This window comes from Arvicanthis niloticus, unplaced genomic scaffold (genome assembly GCF_011762505.2).
Source record: "Arvicanthis niloticus isolate mArvNil1 unplaced genomic scaffold, mArvNil1.pat.X pat_scaffold_579_arrow_ctg1, whole genome shotgun sequence".
NCBI lineage: Eukaryota > Metazoa > Chordata > Mammalia > Rodentia > Muridae > Arvicanthis > Arvicanthis niloticus.
In genome coordinates, this window is record NW_023046203.1 from 52,660 (window position 1) to 67,427 (window position 14,768).

A 14,768-nucleotide genomic window follows, 5' to 3' on the forward strand; every position below is an offset into this window, starting at 1 on the left:
TGGCTGCCTAGATATGAACTCAATAAGAATGACACTAACAGACATGCCAGAGTGGATGGGGGAAAGTCCACATGCCCTTAGCCCTGCATGAAGAATGACATGCAACTAAGGAAAGCTTACAAGAGAAATAGTCTTCTGCAGGGACAAGTATGCCCATTAGGTATCCAATAGCAAGTGGTCATCCCTGAAAACATATGCATACAAAAAAATTATACAGACTAATATGCAGGTTGTATTTAGGATTATATTGTATATACGTATTTATATGCATATAACAGAGGTTAATTTTTGAAAGAAGCTGTGAATTTCAAAAAGAACAAGGTGGGGCAAACAAGGGTTTGGAGGGAGAAATGGTGCAATTATAATATAATCTCAAAAATTAAAAACAACTCAATTTCAGAAAGCAAAGAAGAAGAGAGACTCCCTAATTTACTTTATGAAGCTACTAGGACTGCTATACTGAAAACAGTACAGTGAGCTTACAAAATAATGGCGGTGCCATTCTGCTCTTCCCCAACCTATCCAGATACTGCACCCTCCCTCGCTCTGGCCTAAGAACAGGGACAGGTCTCATTCCTGTGGAGATGGTCTGCCCGTAGTCACACTGTGATTCTTAGGGCTACACATGGGACCTCTGCTTCACAGGGAGCTATGTGGACGTTCACTCATGGTGAGGAGACAAGAAAGATCCCTACTGTTCATGCAACATTACCCATAGATGCAGAGAGAAACTGCTCTGTAAAAAAAAATATGTGAAGTCCAAAAGTAAAAAATAAACAAGCAGCTCCTGAAGTGGAAATTTCTGGTTTCTTTGGAGACTCAGTAGAGTGATATGATGTTTTTCTGGAAACTGTCTTATGAGGGGATGTTTTTGCTGAAGCAGACATGTGGGAGGATGTTTTACTGAGAACAGACAAGTGGTGTTTTTCTGGAAGGTGTCTGGAAAGAGGGCATGTGATGTTTGGAAAAGGTATAAATATAACCCAACAGATAGTGGATGACACTGTATGGCATTGGTTCACCTTGCCACTCTGCTGGTCATCATTGGGGTTTGCTGACACTGGTCTTTGTTGATAATACTTTGTGGTATTGGTTTGCCTTGCCACTCTTTGCTGGTCATTGTTTGTTGTGACTTCATAGAGAAAAATGTCACCAAAGAATTTCTGGTGGTAGTCTGTGGACTTGGGCAGATTGGCAGAGCCTTGTGGTTTCCTCTGGATTGAACTGTCGTTGTTGATTCATGGATGATGTTTGTGAGTGGATCAAGCTACTGCTGCTGATTCGTGTGAACTGAACTGCTGACATCCTGCCAATGCAGACTGGATTCACTTCAAACAACTATTTCTAAACAGGCCCACATCCTCCTTTGCCCTATTCACCTTTCCTTTCCACTACCTCTGGTAGGTGGTGGGCTAAAAGGGTGGTTAAAGAGTTTAAGAACCCTTATTAAAAGTAGGTTTTGAAAAAATATAAGCCTACAAGCTCCCCCAAAATGAGTTTTCCTATGTGAGATGCTGTTGAGAACTTCTGGTGCCACTTTTGGGAATTTGGCATTTGTCACTGGGCTCAGACAAGGAAGTAGGCTCAGGTAAGAATATCAGAAACAGTGACCATGGGGCTTTGTTTATTACTTTGTTGAATTATTATATGATCTCTTTGCTTACTACTTTACTTAATTACTATCTTATATGATCTTTTTGCTTAATTACTTTCTCGTGTGATCTTCATGATTACTACTCCTCTTGATTACTTTGTCTTTGATCTAAGAACTGACCATGTCTTGTTTTTGCTGTTTTTGGCTATACCTAGAATGATATAAAAGCAGGCTGGAGAGAAATAAAGCTGCTTCAACCTCAGTACAGGCTGGAGTCATGTTATAATTTTGTCTGTTTTTTTTTTTTCAAGATTTTTATGAGTACACTGTAGCTGTCTTCAGACATACCAGAAGAGGGAATTGGATCCCATTACAGATAGTTGTGAGCCACCATGTAGTCTCTGGGATTTGAACTCAGGACCTCTAGGAAGAGCAGTCAGTGCTCTTAACCACTGAGCCATCTCTCTAGCCCTGTTTTTCTTTTTCAATTCTCATCCCCTTGCTTGAGACCCTGTTAAATGACTGAGCTGGCTTGGTCAGATGGTGCCTCAACGTTGGAGCTCAAGTAAAGGGGATTACAGTGAAGGACACCACTGAGAGAGGATCACTCAAAAAAGGAAAATGAAAGGTCAAAGAAAATAAGAGATTTGGGCCATTGGTGAATAAACCTTGTAAAAAGAGAAAAGATGATGGTAGAATGTAAATGAAAGATAAAGGAAAATAAAGAAGATTTGGGATCAAACCTTGTCCTGAAGACCCCCATACTCGGGAGACCCTTCCTCAAGCCTCTGGAAATCGTGACCACCCAAAGATCACAAGAAACCATACCTGGATGCAATCAGCAGAGGCTTTATTAGGGAAGTAAGCCAGCGGTCAAAACGACAAGCTCTTTAGCTCCAAGAGCAGGGTTTTGGCCTAGAGTGGTGGGTTAAAGGGTCTTTTATAGCATGGGGTAGGGGAAGGAAGGCATTTTCGCACGCTTACACATGAATGGTTGCATTTTCATGCGGTTACACATGATTCGTTGTTTTACAAATTTTGAACATAGCACTGGAAGACCAAGGGAGGGGTAACCAAGAACAGTGGAACATTTCAGAGAATCTAGCCCAAATGATCTAGAGTCATGTGAGATCACTCTGCACACTCATTCTTCTCAAAAAATGTGGTTTTTACCATGCTATTGTGTCCTATCCTGCCATTTCAGATTACTATCTTTACTTTTTCCGGCTATAGGGCTATGGCCCCACCTAGGTGGTAGCATCTTTATCTGTAGTCAGGAATGCCTTCCTGCCTTGGGCGAGGCTTGGGGAATGTAATCCAGCAAGTGTCCTTCACCTGGAATGTGAAGGCCTGAAATCTTATTTTCAGTTCCGAGTTCTGTAAGGCGAAAAATCTACACATATTTCATAAAATGGCCTTTATAATTTTTCAGTCTACAGTACGAATGGGGCAAAGTTGTGGTAGGATGTATTTTGTGTATGTGTTTAGAGTTATGTTAAAATACAAAGGAGTAAAGGTAATTCTCATAGATACTTTTAGGCTTTGGATCCTGATTAGAGGTAGTTTACATGAGAGAGAGAGAGAATGGGTCTCAGGAAAGCAGTCCAGGATCCCCCCCTGTCCAGGATGCTTTGGTGAATGAGAAGGAACACGAACTTAAGCTGTTCCCGAGCTCTCCTAGGGACAGGAGGAGGTCGGGAGAGACAGGAAGAGGTCAGGAGACATCCTGCCCCTCTCTGGCTTGACTGGAGGCAGTCAAGTTCCGATTCTGGGTCCCTGAGGATATCTGGATCCTGTTGGCATATCTAGTTCTCTTCCCTCTCTATTTTCTGTCCTTGGCATGCCAATCTGTCCGTGTCTGTCAGTTTACGTCTGTGTTTTTGTTTTGTTGGGCGATTGTTGCTCTGTGTTTCATGTTCAAGAGAAAAAAAATGGTTAAAACTTTTTCTGCTGGCTGTCCACCCCCTTGGTTTAATTTTAACTCATTAAAAAAAAGAGAATAGTCTCAATTTACACAACAAAAACTGGTAAGTTGCCCTGCACCTGTTGCTAGGAGCCTAGCACAGCTGGAGAAGCCCTGCCTGGAGCTGATTATCTGTAGAAGCTGCTCTTAAAGGGGCCAGCAGCTTCTGACTTCTATAGTAAGAAAACTGATGGTTGTTTCTCCTAGAAAATCTCTGTGATTGTGATTGGGTTCAGCAGGTGACAAGGTGCTCCTTTCTTGAAACTGTAGCTAGAAAAAGTAAAAAAAAAAAAAAAAATGCTAGTCTAAATAGATAACATATGTATGGCCACTCACTTCATATTTGTTTCTGACTGGTCTTAAATATATAAATATGTTCTGCATGTCTTGGTTATAAATTATTGGCTTGTAAGTTAACTGGGTATGATTAAAAATCTGTAACATAAACTTAAAACTGGTAACTCAGAATTGGAGTCATTCTAGACAATGACACATGGCATGAACCAACCCAGGGAAACAGGTCTTTAAAGATATCTCTAAATTGGGATAATTTTTTGTCCTAGAAACCAGACTTATAAGAGATAGGATTTAAAACAATGCTTCTTTAATGAGATATTAAAAACTGCATCATCATGCATTCATATATAAGAACTGGCAGCCAAACTTTGTAACATGAAAGAAATACACTTGGTATTGATTTTAGAGAAAATGGATTGTTTACACTGTTAAAAATTGGGTTTGCTTTCCAAAATTACAATATCTTCATAAAATAAAAAAGGGGGAATTATGGCCCCATACACCACAAATTTATTTAAATCTTTAAAAATTTGGATGCCAAGGAACTCTCTACTAAGTATCTATGGCACCCAACAATTTGACATATTTATGTCTAGGTGAAATGGAAGGGTTCACTTATTAGTATATGACATGATCCTGATTAGGTATTAACATGGGGAAGAGGGCATGTTTATGTTTTTTTCTGCAGGATGCTGAAGGAGCATGGTGGCTGCCAGAGTGACTGGTGAGACATGCTGATGCTGAGACAAAGAATGATGTTGAGTGTGAACTTGCTGAATGCCTGACAATGGAGACAGAAAAGCTGTACTGGGCCTATATTCCTGACCTACCACTGATACATCCAGCAGTGTGGTCCAGACCAGAGAGTCTTGTGCTTGCATCTCTCTGGACAGAAAAGCCAGCTATAATAAGACCATGACTTTCAATGCATTTGGTGATGGGATTTCTGTTTGCTTTGTAAAGAATAGTGCAAATGATGGGTGTGTTTCTGTGTTTCCTTAAAATTGGAATCTTTTATTAATTGGTAATGTTAAAATTACTTTTGTTTCTTCTACAGTATTTAATGTAAGTTGTATTAATTGTACTCTTTCCAATTATGCTAATGTATTGAAATCCAGCATGTCTGTTACATTGGTTGATCAACCAGCTTTTGTATTATTGCCTCTGGGTATTACAGGACCTTGGTATTCTGAAAAAGACTTGCAAATACTGGGAGAAGTGAGTCAAACTTTAAGCAAAAGCAAAAGGGTAGTGGGCTTGATTATTGCAGGTATAGCAGCTTTGACTACATTAATAGCTAGCACCACTGCTTCTGCAATAGCTTTGATGCAAGAAGTTAAGACAGCTACTTTCATTAATCACTTAGCAAAAAATTTTACTAATGCTCTGAGTATTCAAGAAGATTAAGATGGACATCTAGAACAACAAACTGATGCTGTTAATGATACTATTCAAACTATTGGAGAGGAGGTTCAGAGTTTAAGAGTAAGAAATCATCTTGAGTGTCATGCTACATACCAACGGAAAATTTAAAGACACTTGCAGGGTATTTGGCATAATTCTAACACCTCTCTGGATAGTTTAACTTTGTGTTAAGAGATCATGAATTTAAGGAATACAAAGCTCAAAGTAAACTCAGCCCAGGAATGTGAGTCATTCCTTTTATCTTGGTCATTCTGATTCATGGCTTAAGGCCAGTATTTCCATCTCTTTTTTTTGTTTGTTTTGTTTTGTTTTTGTTTTTGTTTTTGTTTTTGTTTTTTTGAGACAGGGTTTCTCTGTGTAGCCCTGCTGTCCTGGAACTCACTCTGTAGACCAGGCTGGCCTCAAACTCAGAAATCTGCCTGCCTCTGCCTCCCAAGTGCCAGTATCTCCATCTTATCAAGCTTAAAGAATGGCTTATATAGCTTGATCATGTTAGCCCTCCTTGTCCTGGGAATACTTTTATTTCTGCCCATCTGTGATAAAACTTGCCTTTAACAACATCAACATGTTGGCAGCCAAAATACATGGCTCAAAACTAAAGTTGGATCCCCAGACAGAGTTATTAATTTAACAGGCTGTCTGCCAAAGACAGGTAATTTTCTGTACAGTGCTTTACCAACCTAAGACAGAATTACATTGTTTTTGAAAATGTAAATTCCTAGACAGGTAAGGAAAGCATTCTTGTCAGAATAACGTAAGACAGGTACCGTCTTGTTTATGAAATAAAAATGGGGGAGATGTTGAGAGCTTTTGGTGCCACTTCTGGGAATTTGGCATTTGTAACTGGGCTCAGACAAGGAATTAGGCTCAGTAAGAATATCAGAAACAGTGACCATAGGGCTTTGTTTATTACTTTGTTGAATTACTATCTTATGTGATCTCTTTGCTTACTACTTTACTTTATCTTGTGTGATCCTTTTGCTTACTACTTTGCTTAATTACTTTCTTGTGTGATCTTCTTGTTTACTATTTTGCTTGATACTTTGTCTTTGATTTAAGAACTGACCATGTTTTTTGGCTATACCTAGATGATATAAAAGCAGGCTAGAGAGAAATAAAGCTGCTTCAGCCTCAGTACAGGCTGGAGTCATGTTATAATTTTGTCCGTTTTTCCTTTTCAATCCTCACTCCCTCATTTGAGACCCTGTTGACTGACTGAGCTGGCTTGGTCAAGATGCTTTATAAAAAAGATATTGCGATGAATTTGCTTGCCTTTCACAAGAAATGTTAACTAAATCTTACAGTTATCCTTTCTGTTGTGGATTCTGAATTTACTTCAGATTTCTACTATATAGTAGTGTGTTTACAAGGAGGTATAGTATGAGCAAAGCCAACAAACAAAGAAAAAGTGGCAGACTATCCTGTCGTGGTAGCATCCTGAGCAGAGCACATTCCCCAGTCCCTGAGATTTACCTGTTCATGCACAGTAGGTGTCACCCTTAATCCAGACTGCAACTTTTAAATAGAGCCCAATCTGTCTTTTGTGGTGGTGCAAACCTTGATCCCAGCATTCAGAAGGAAGAAAGAACAGGATCAAGAATGTATTTGTACACATGTATCTCTGAAAACACGTACATGTGCATGAGACCAGAAGAGAGTGTCAGATCTCCTGGAACAGTTTTTATAGACAATTGTGAGCAAGCTGAAGTGAGTGGGAGGAACTGAACTGTGCCCCTGCAAGGGTGGAAAGAGTACTTAATATCTGAGCCATCTCCCAGCCATGGGAATACAAATAATTGTGAATGAGTGTGGCTATGGACTGCAAATTATAAGGAGGATATGGGAGATGGAAAGAGTGTGTTGGATAATGGGGGCAGGGATAATAGAACATATGTGACATGAGGACAGAAAGGAGCAAACCAGGATAGTAAGGGACTGGGATAGGCAAGAAGATGAGGGGAAAGAGGGCAGAGTGAAGTATTGATAATGATAATCTATGTTTGAAAATGCCATAAGAAAATTTGCTTGCTATGTGAAACAAATAAAAACTTTAAAAATACACAAGGAAGCTTGGCACACATTTGATTCCAGACTTGGGAGGCAGACAGGTGAATCTATGAGTTTGAGGGCAGCCTGACCTACATAGTGAGTTCCAGGACAGCCAAGGCTACATAGTGAGACCCTATCTTTAAAAAGCCAACCAGCTGGGCAGTGGTGGCTCACACCTTTAATCCCAGTACTTGGGAGGGAGAGGCAGGTGGATTTCTGAGTTTGAGGCCAGCCTGGTCTACACAGTGAGTTCCAGGACAGCCAGGGCTACACAGAGAAACCCTGTGTCTCAAACAAACAAACAAAAAAATCAACCAACTAACCACGCTGGGCAGAGGCTGAGGAAATAGTCCTATGGATATGATCTCCAAGATTAACATAAAAATATACACATCCCTGTATGTTGTGTATGTTATGTGACAGTGTTCCTGGAAAGACATGAAGAAACGTCTACCTACCCCAGAATGGGAATTGGTGAAAGATCAAAGCAAGGATCACACTGAACTGTGAACTGACCTGGTCTTTCTTCAGTGACATGTCCAGAAAGGGGGATGGGGGGTGGGAGACTAAGAGACCAGAAGACAAGGGAACAGATAAGATTGGGATCAGAAAGTCTTGCACAAGCTACGTCGAATGCCAAGAAAGGCTACTCAGAAGTACAGCATCTTATGTACTATTTCCAGAGGAGAAATGGAGACTTCCAAGAAGTCAGCAGAAACTTATCAGACAACAGGATAAATTCAGCAGGAAGCTAATCAAGCAATGCTGCACAGAGGAAACAAATAGTATCTCAAGAACATTACAGGCTGGGCATGCAGAGGCCTTGGGACTGGTAACCACAGCCCTGTAAGGTGGGAATAGTTGGGTTCTCGGGATCAGAAGCCACAGCTCACACAGGGACCAGGCTCTAGGCCATTTCCAGCTCCGCCAAGCATACTCATGGTTTTAGAGAAGAAGTCGTGTTCCTTCTCCTTACATCAGGGCCATGAGAAAGCCCTGCATTAGCACAGCCCTCAACAGTGAACATTCGATTTATTGAATTATTTATAAGAATATAGTTGGGAAGTTACATACAGGACTGACTCAAAGGCAACTGCTTCCTGTAAAGCTCGTCCCATGATGGATCCATGGTGGAAGTCTGGAGCTCATCCCATAACTCACAGCTACAAGAGTTAGAGAATGTCTCCTTTAAGCAGATGGGTTGGTCGGAGCCTCTTCCAGGAAGCTCAGCTGGTCTGAGTGTGCATCTCAGTAGTCCTTCCTGTTATATAAACTTGGGCAATTTGGAACCTAATGTATCTGATCAGTTTCAGGGACTTCTTGAAACTTTCTGAGTTGCCTGCTTCCTGGGTTATAAGGAGCTTTGCTGCAGGACAGAATGTTTCCCCTCTCTTTTAGAACACCTTAAGTCTTAACCAGATTACCTCTTAAATGAAATGTTTTATCTCAGAGGAAGTGCTGTACAGCATTGTAATAGTGAAAGATATAGAAAACTTATGAAAAATAAAGAAAGTTTTTATGACCCCTAGACCCGAGCAAAAGAATGCAAGTTCACTATTTCAAGGAAGTGGAACTGAATGTGATACATTCCGGGACGGGTACATTACCCCTGAGCCAGAGGACACTTGCTGGGTTAACAATCAGGATAGGAAGGGAGGGGCTGATTAACATTCCTCAGACCTCAGGGAAGAGAACCCACCTTCGAGTGGGGAAGACCCAAAGCAGGAAGACACATTCCTGACCACAAAGAAAGATGCAAGTCATCTGGGTGGTCCCAGGAACTGGCTGGCTGCAAGATAAATGGTTGGGCAAGGTTACATCCTTACAAAAGATAAGTGTATAAAGATGTTTTCTGCATGACCCTGACTAAATTTGGGTTGGGACTTTTTAAGACCTTCTACTGTTTTTATGTTATGTTGCCTTGGTTACCCCCTCCCCCTCCCCCCTTGGTTTGTGGTTCTTCTCTATATAAGCCCTCCACTCCCAGCTGACGGGGTCAACACTCCTCTGCCCCTGCATGGGTTATGAGTCTCGGCCTCAGTCGACTGACCCCAAAATATACCTCTTGCTGTTGCATCAAGAATGGTGTCTTGTGAGTTATTGGGTGGCTACGAATTCCTAAGGCTTGAGGGAGGTCCTCCCTTTATGGGGGGGAGGGGGTCTTACACCTGGAAGCCAGTCTTCTCCTAGTGGCCTTCAGAAGAAGATGTAAAACTCTCAGCTCCTCCATGCCTGCCTAGGCACTGCCATGCTCTCATCTTGGTAATGGACTGAACTTCTGAATCTGTAAGCCAGCTCCAATTAACTGCTGTTCTTATAAGACTTGCCTTGGTCATGATGTCTGTTCACAGCAGTAAAACCCTAAGACAAAAGAAATAGTCACCTCTCTCTCTCTCTCTCTCTCTCTCTCTCTCTCTCTCTCCCTCCCTCTCTCCTTCCCTCCCTCCTTGCATATATATTATAGCTTCCGGTTTTGTGTTTTTAATGGGATTCTTGAGTCACCAAACAAGAGGGTCTCTGGTTCTATATCTGTTTCTTGTGACTTTTCTTAGGCTCTTTCTCCATGTTTGTGTGTTTTCTCCTATATTGAAGAGTTTGGTTTTTTGTCCTGGCTGTAAGGCTATAGGGCTGTAGGGCCTGGCCTATTATAGGTGGTGCCATCCCTGGGCTGATGGTCCTGGGATTTATTTTATTTATTTATTTATTTATTTTGTTTTTTTCGAAACAGGGTTTCTCTGTGTAGCCTTGGCTGACCTGGAACTCACTCTGTAGACCAGGCTGGCCTCGAACTCAGAAATCCACCTGCCTCTGCCTCCCAAGGGTCCTGGGATTTATAAGAAAGCAGATTGAGCAAGCCAGAAGGACCAAGCCAGTAAGCAGCATCGATCCATGGCCTCTGCATCAGCTCCTGCTGCAGATTCCAGCCTTGCTTGAGTTCCTTCCTGACTTCCTTTAATGATGACTATGATGTGGAAGTGTGAGACAAACGAGCCATTTTCGATCTGACTCTCTTTTGGATTGTTTCTTCACAGCAATAGAAACCCTAACTAGGATACTGTGGTGGTTTGAATATGCTTGGCCCATGCAAGTGCTACTATTAGGAGGTGTGGCCTTGTTGGGAGTAGGCGTGGCCTTGCTGAAGGAAGTGTATCACTGTGGGGATGGGCTTTGAGGTCCTATGCTCAAGCTCCATCTAGTGTAGAAGAGACCCTCCTCCTGGCTGCCTGTGGAAGACAATCTTCTCTTGGTTGCCTTCAGATCAAGATGTATAACTCTTGGCTCCTCCAGAACCATATCTGCCTGCTTAGATGCTGCTATGCTGACTGCCATGATGATAATGGGCTAAACCTCTGAAATTGTAAGCCAGACCCAACTGAATGTTTTTCTTTATAAGAGTTGCCTTGGTCATGGTGTCTCATCACAGCAATAGAATTCCTAACCGAGACACGGAGTCTGGCACTGGATAAGACCACTGAAATTTTTTCTCCCAGCAGCTTGCACGGCACCACCAGCATTTCCTGGTCAGACAGGGTTGGTTTCTCTGTGTCCTGCATCCGAAGCAAGTAGCATCTTTGGCAACAACGTCTTACTATCTGGATATGGTACACAATCAAGAGTAGTGGCAATAGCTTGTATTATTTGAGGATTCTTTGGGGTCTTCTTGGCTAATAACTCATAGGAAGGTGTTATCCCATGCCTGTCACTGAGATTTGTATTCAATAACCCATGTCCTTTGAAAGCAGCATAGCTCACTGATGTAGGATATCTCTATTTAACTCTTTCCTTGCAATACAACACCCAGCTTAAAGTTTAGTGATGTTCCGTAAGGCTTCTTCACACAGCCTTAGAATGTGAGGGCCAGAAGGCAGGGAGGGGGGCTGTAATACTGTCTCCCAAGTAAGATACAACCATTGCAACACAAACAGCAGCTGCCGATGTCTGCACAGGGTCTACACAAGGACGAGCCCATCAGCAGTCAAACATGAATGGAGGGGTGGGGGTCACTGCTCCACTATTTGATACAGATAGGGAGTCACTGCCTTCAGTCATGTGCTCCCTGATGATATCACCAGGCTCCAGTGGGTAGTTTAAATTCAATTGTCACACATATGGCCATGGTTAAAAGAAATGGGCCAAGGGTTTTGAAACCCAGAAGGGGGTTGTTAGTGATGGAGGGAGGAGATGAGAGAGGTTGGAGGTGGAGTCATCAGAATACATTGTACATGTATAAAATCTGTCAAATAACAAAATCAATAAGTAAAATACATGAGACAGAAAGTGATGGGTTACTTCTATATAAGATTGTTATGCGCCGGGCAGTGGTGGCACACACCTTTAATCCCAGCACTTGGGAGGCAGAGGCAGGCAGATTTCTGAGTTCGAGGCCAGCCTGGTCTACAGAGTGAGTTCCAGGTCAGCCAGAGCTATACAGAGAAACCCTGTCTCGAAAAAAAACCAAAAAAATAAAAAATAAAAAATTAAAAAATAAGACTGATACACAACCCTTACAAAAATCCAAGGTCCAAAAGAGGATTTTGTAGTTAATAAAGGATCAAGAGATTAATTTAAAAGATCAATGAAACATGTGCATGCTGCCCATCACTATTTCCCTTCTGAAGAAGAGAAGTTGCCTATGAATCCACCTAACATCAGGAATCGTGCTAACACACTACAAAACTGCACAAATTTCAGTTCCTTTCAAATCACCATTTATCTTAATTTCCACTAGTTCATGCACTTTGCTAAGTGGATAAGATATACTAAAACCAGACCTGGGATTGATAATTCTTGGCATATTCATCTTTTGCCTATATTGGATAAAAGATATTTATAATTATCCATAATGATCCATTAGTAATATCTTATTTCCTGATTTATATTCTACTAATTATTTCAGCATTTCTAACTACATCAATTCAAATATAACTAAATTATCTCATCAATGGCATTACATACCTTAACTAACCTACAGACCCTCCTGTCTCTTGGAGGTCTATCTTCCGCACAAAGCATCATCTCACAAAGTAACTAGAAATAACTGTAGCCTTTATTCATTTACAGCCATTTTGGCACAACTCATTTATGTCCAAATTGCTTTTAAAAGTTTTTGTCTAGGTTTTTAAAAAAGATTTATTCATTTTGCTTTTGTGTGAATTTTGCCTGCCTATATGCATGTGCATGCCTGGTGTCCTTGGAAGCCAGAAGAGGGCATCATATCCCCTGAGTTGGAGTTACCCTGAGTTGTTACCTGTTCATGTAGGTGCTAGCCATGAACCTGGGTCCTTCAGAAGAGCCGTAAGACCCCTTAACATTAAGCCATCTCTCCCTATACAATTCATTTATTCTGTTTTTCCAACCTTATTTCCATGTCAGGCCAAGCTGTTCCCTGTAGGGACACTTACCTATGAGGAACAAGCCAAGTGTGTCAGGACTGAGGTGGTTACAGCACCCACGGCCTCTGCCCAGCTCGCTTTCTGCAGCCCGCCTCGTGCTTCTCCCTACCCTAAGAAGTCAGTCCTGTGGCCCCAGGTCACCATCCCTGAGAAGGACACCAACTTCTTCTGTGTGCCTGCTTCCTGTAGCCAGAGCTGGAGCGAAAGAACACAGTCAGGCAGAGCAAAAGAGAGGGGCTGCCCTAGGTGGCAAGCAGCATGCTGGTATGCAGTCCGGATGCAGCTCTGCCTCAGCCCCAGACCTCTGGGTGGGATCCATGAAAGTAGCCTAGGAGGTTCAGGGCCTGGGCTGCTAGGTGAAGCCAGAGGGAGCATGCGCCCTCCCAGCACTTAGTCCCTCTTCAGTGGTTAAAATGGCAGGCCTGTATACCAACTAGGCCAAGGAGGGTTTGGGCTGCCCCCTCAGGACCAAGTTCTAGGGCTGACGACCCTCTTCCTGCTCCCTTTCCCACTCCCTCTCCTTTCTTGCACTCACACACCTTCTATCTTTCTAGGGTTATACATAAATGCGCACTTTCTGTCTTTTACTCTTAGACTACCTTTACTGGCATCCACACTCAGCGGAGCTCAGATTACGGTGGGTTTAGAACTGGGTGTAGAACAGGGACACCTGTTAGAAACCACTTAAGGCCAGCCAGGCAGTGGTGGCACATGCCTTTAATTCCAGCACTTGAGAGGTTAAGGCAGGTGGCTCTCTAAGTTCGAGGTCAGACTGATCTATGGATCTAGTTCCAGGACAGCCAGGGCAAATAGAGAAACCCTGTCCCGACAAACTTGGATAAATAAATAAATAAACAAACAAACTAACTAACTAACGAACTCAAAACAACAACAACATAACAGTTAAGGTCTCACACTGAACAGTTACATAACTAACAGATTACTAAGTGAATCTGGGGTAGGGCCCTTGAATGTTGAAACCTTACCCCAACTTCTGCTGATACAGAAAATCAAGGAGCCACACTTGAAAATATTTCTCCTCATGGTTTTCTCCTATTAATGTGCATTTTCATAATGCCATTCTTGTTTTGTTGCATTTATTCTAATAACCAAGCAGTTATCAACATTTTCTCAAAAATTTATAGTCCACAGGCATGCATGAATATTTGGTTCATGAAGAACTTTCAGAGCACTATAAAATAAAATTATACTAGTCATTTCATTTATATTTCACAATAGTAATAGGGTGAATTAAGTAGTAAGTCTGATTCAACCACAGGAGGATACAAAAATACTCAACTACACCCACCGTGATTCATGTATACAAGATAATTTTATTTTGACTTAAATAATCAGTATATTATATTCTCTATAATACATAATATAAATATTTATATGTAATATAATATTATTATAATATATGAGTAAATTATTTATAAATAATTTAATATAATATAAATATTTATATGTAATATAATATGTATTATAATATGTAAGTAAATTATTAAATTATTTAATTGATATTAACAATAAAAACCATATAAATGATATAATAAATAATATATAATATACAATATACTGGCCTATAAACCCAACTTGGAGCTATCTCTGAGAGTTCGCTTCTATGAGATTATTCAGAAACCTTTTGTGTGTCAGTCTCTCTATGTAGCTGGCTGGTCTAGGTCAGGACATGTAGACCAGGCTGACATCAAACCCATGGCGAACCATCTGCTTCTGCCTCTGAAGTGCCGGGATTAGAGATGTGAGCTACTGTGTCCCAGTTCTATATTTTAACCTTAATACAGAAAAAGTAACATTATAATTCATACCAACCAATATGATGCATAGCTGAGCTATCACCAATTACTTGGTATATTTATTTTTGTTTTATATTTGTCATTAGTTCCTATTTAAACTATTCTAGTTGTTTATCTAATTCAATGAACATATTAAGGAAATTTGGCTGAAATGCTTCTGTACAAATGACTTACTGAATGTATCATACATAACTATTTCCTGTGTTACAAAACATTTCTCTTTTTTTGTT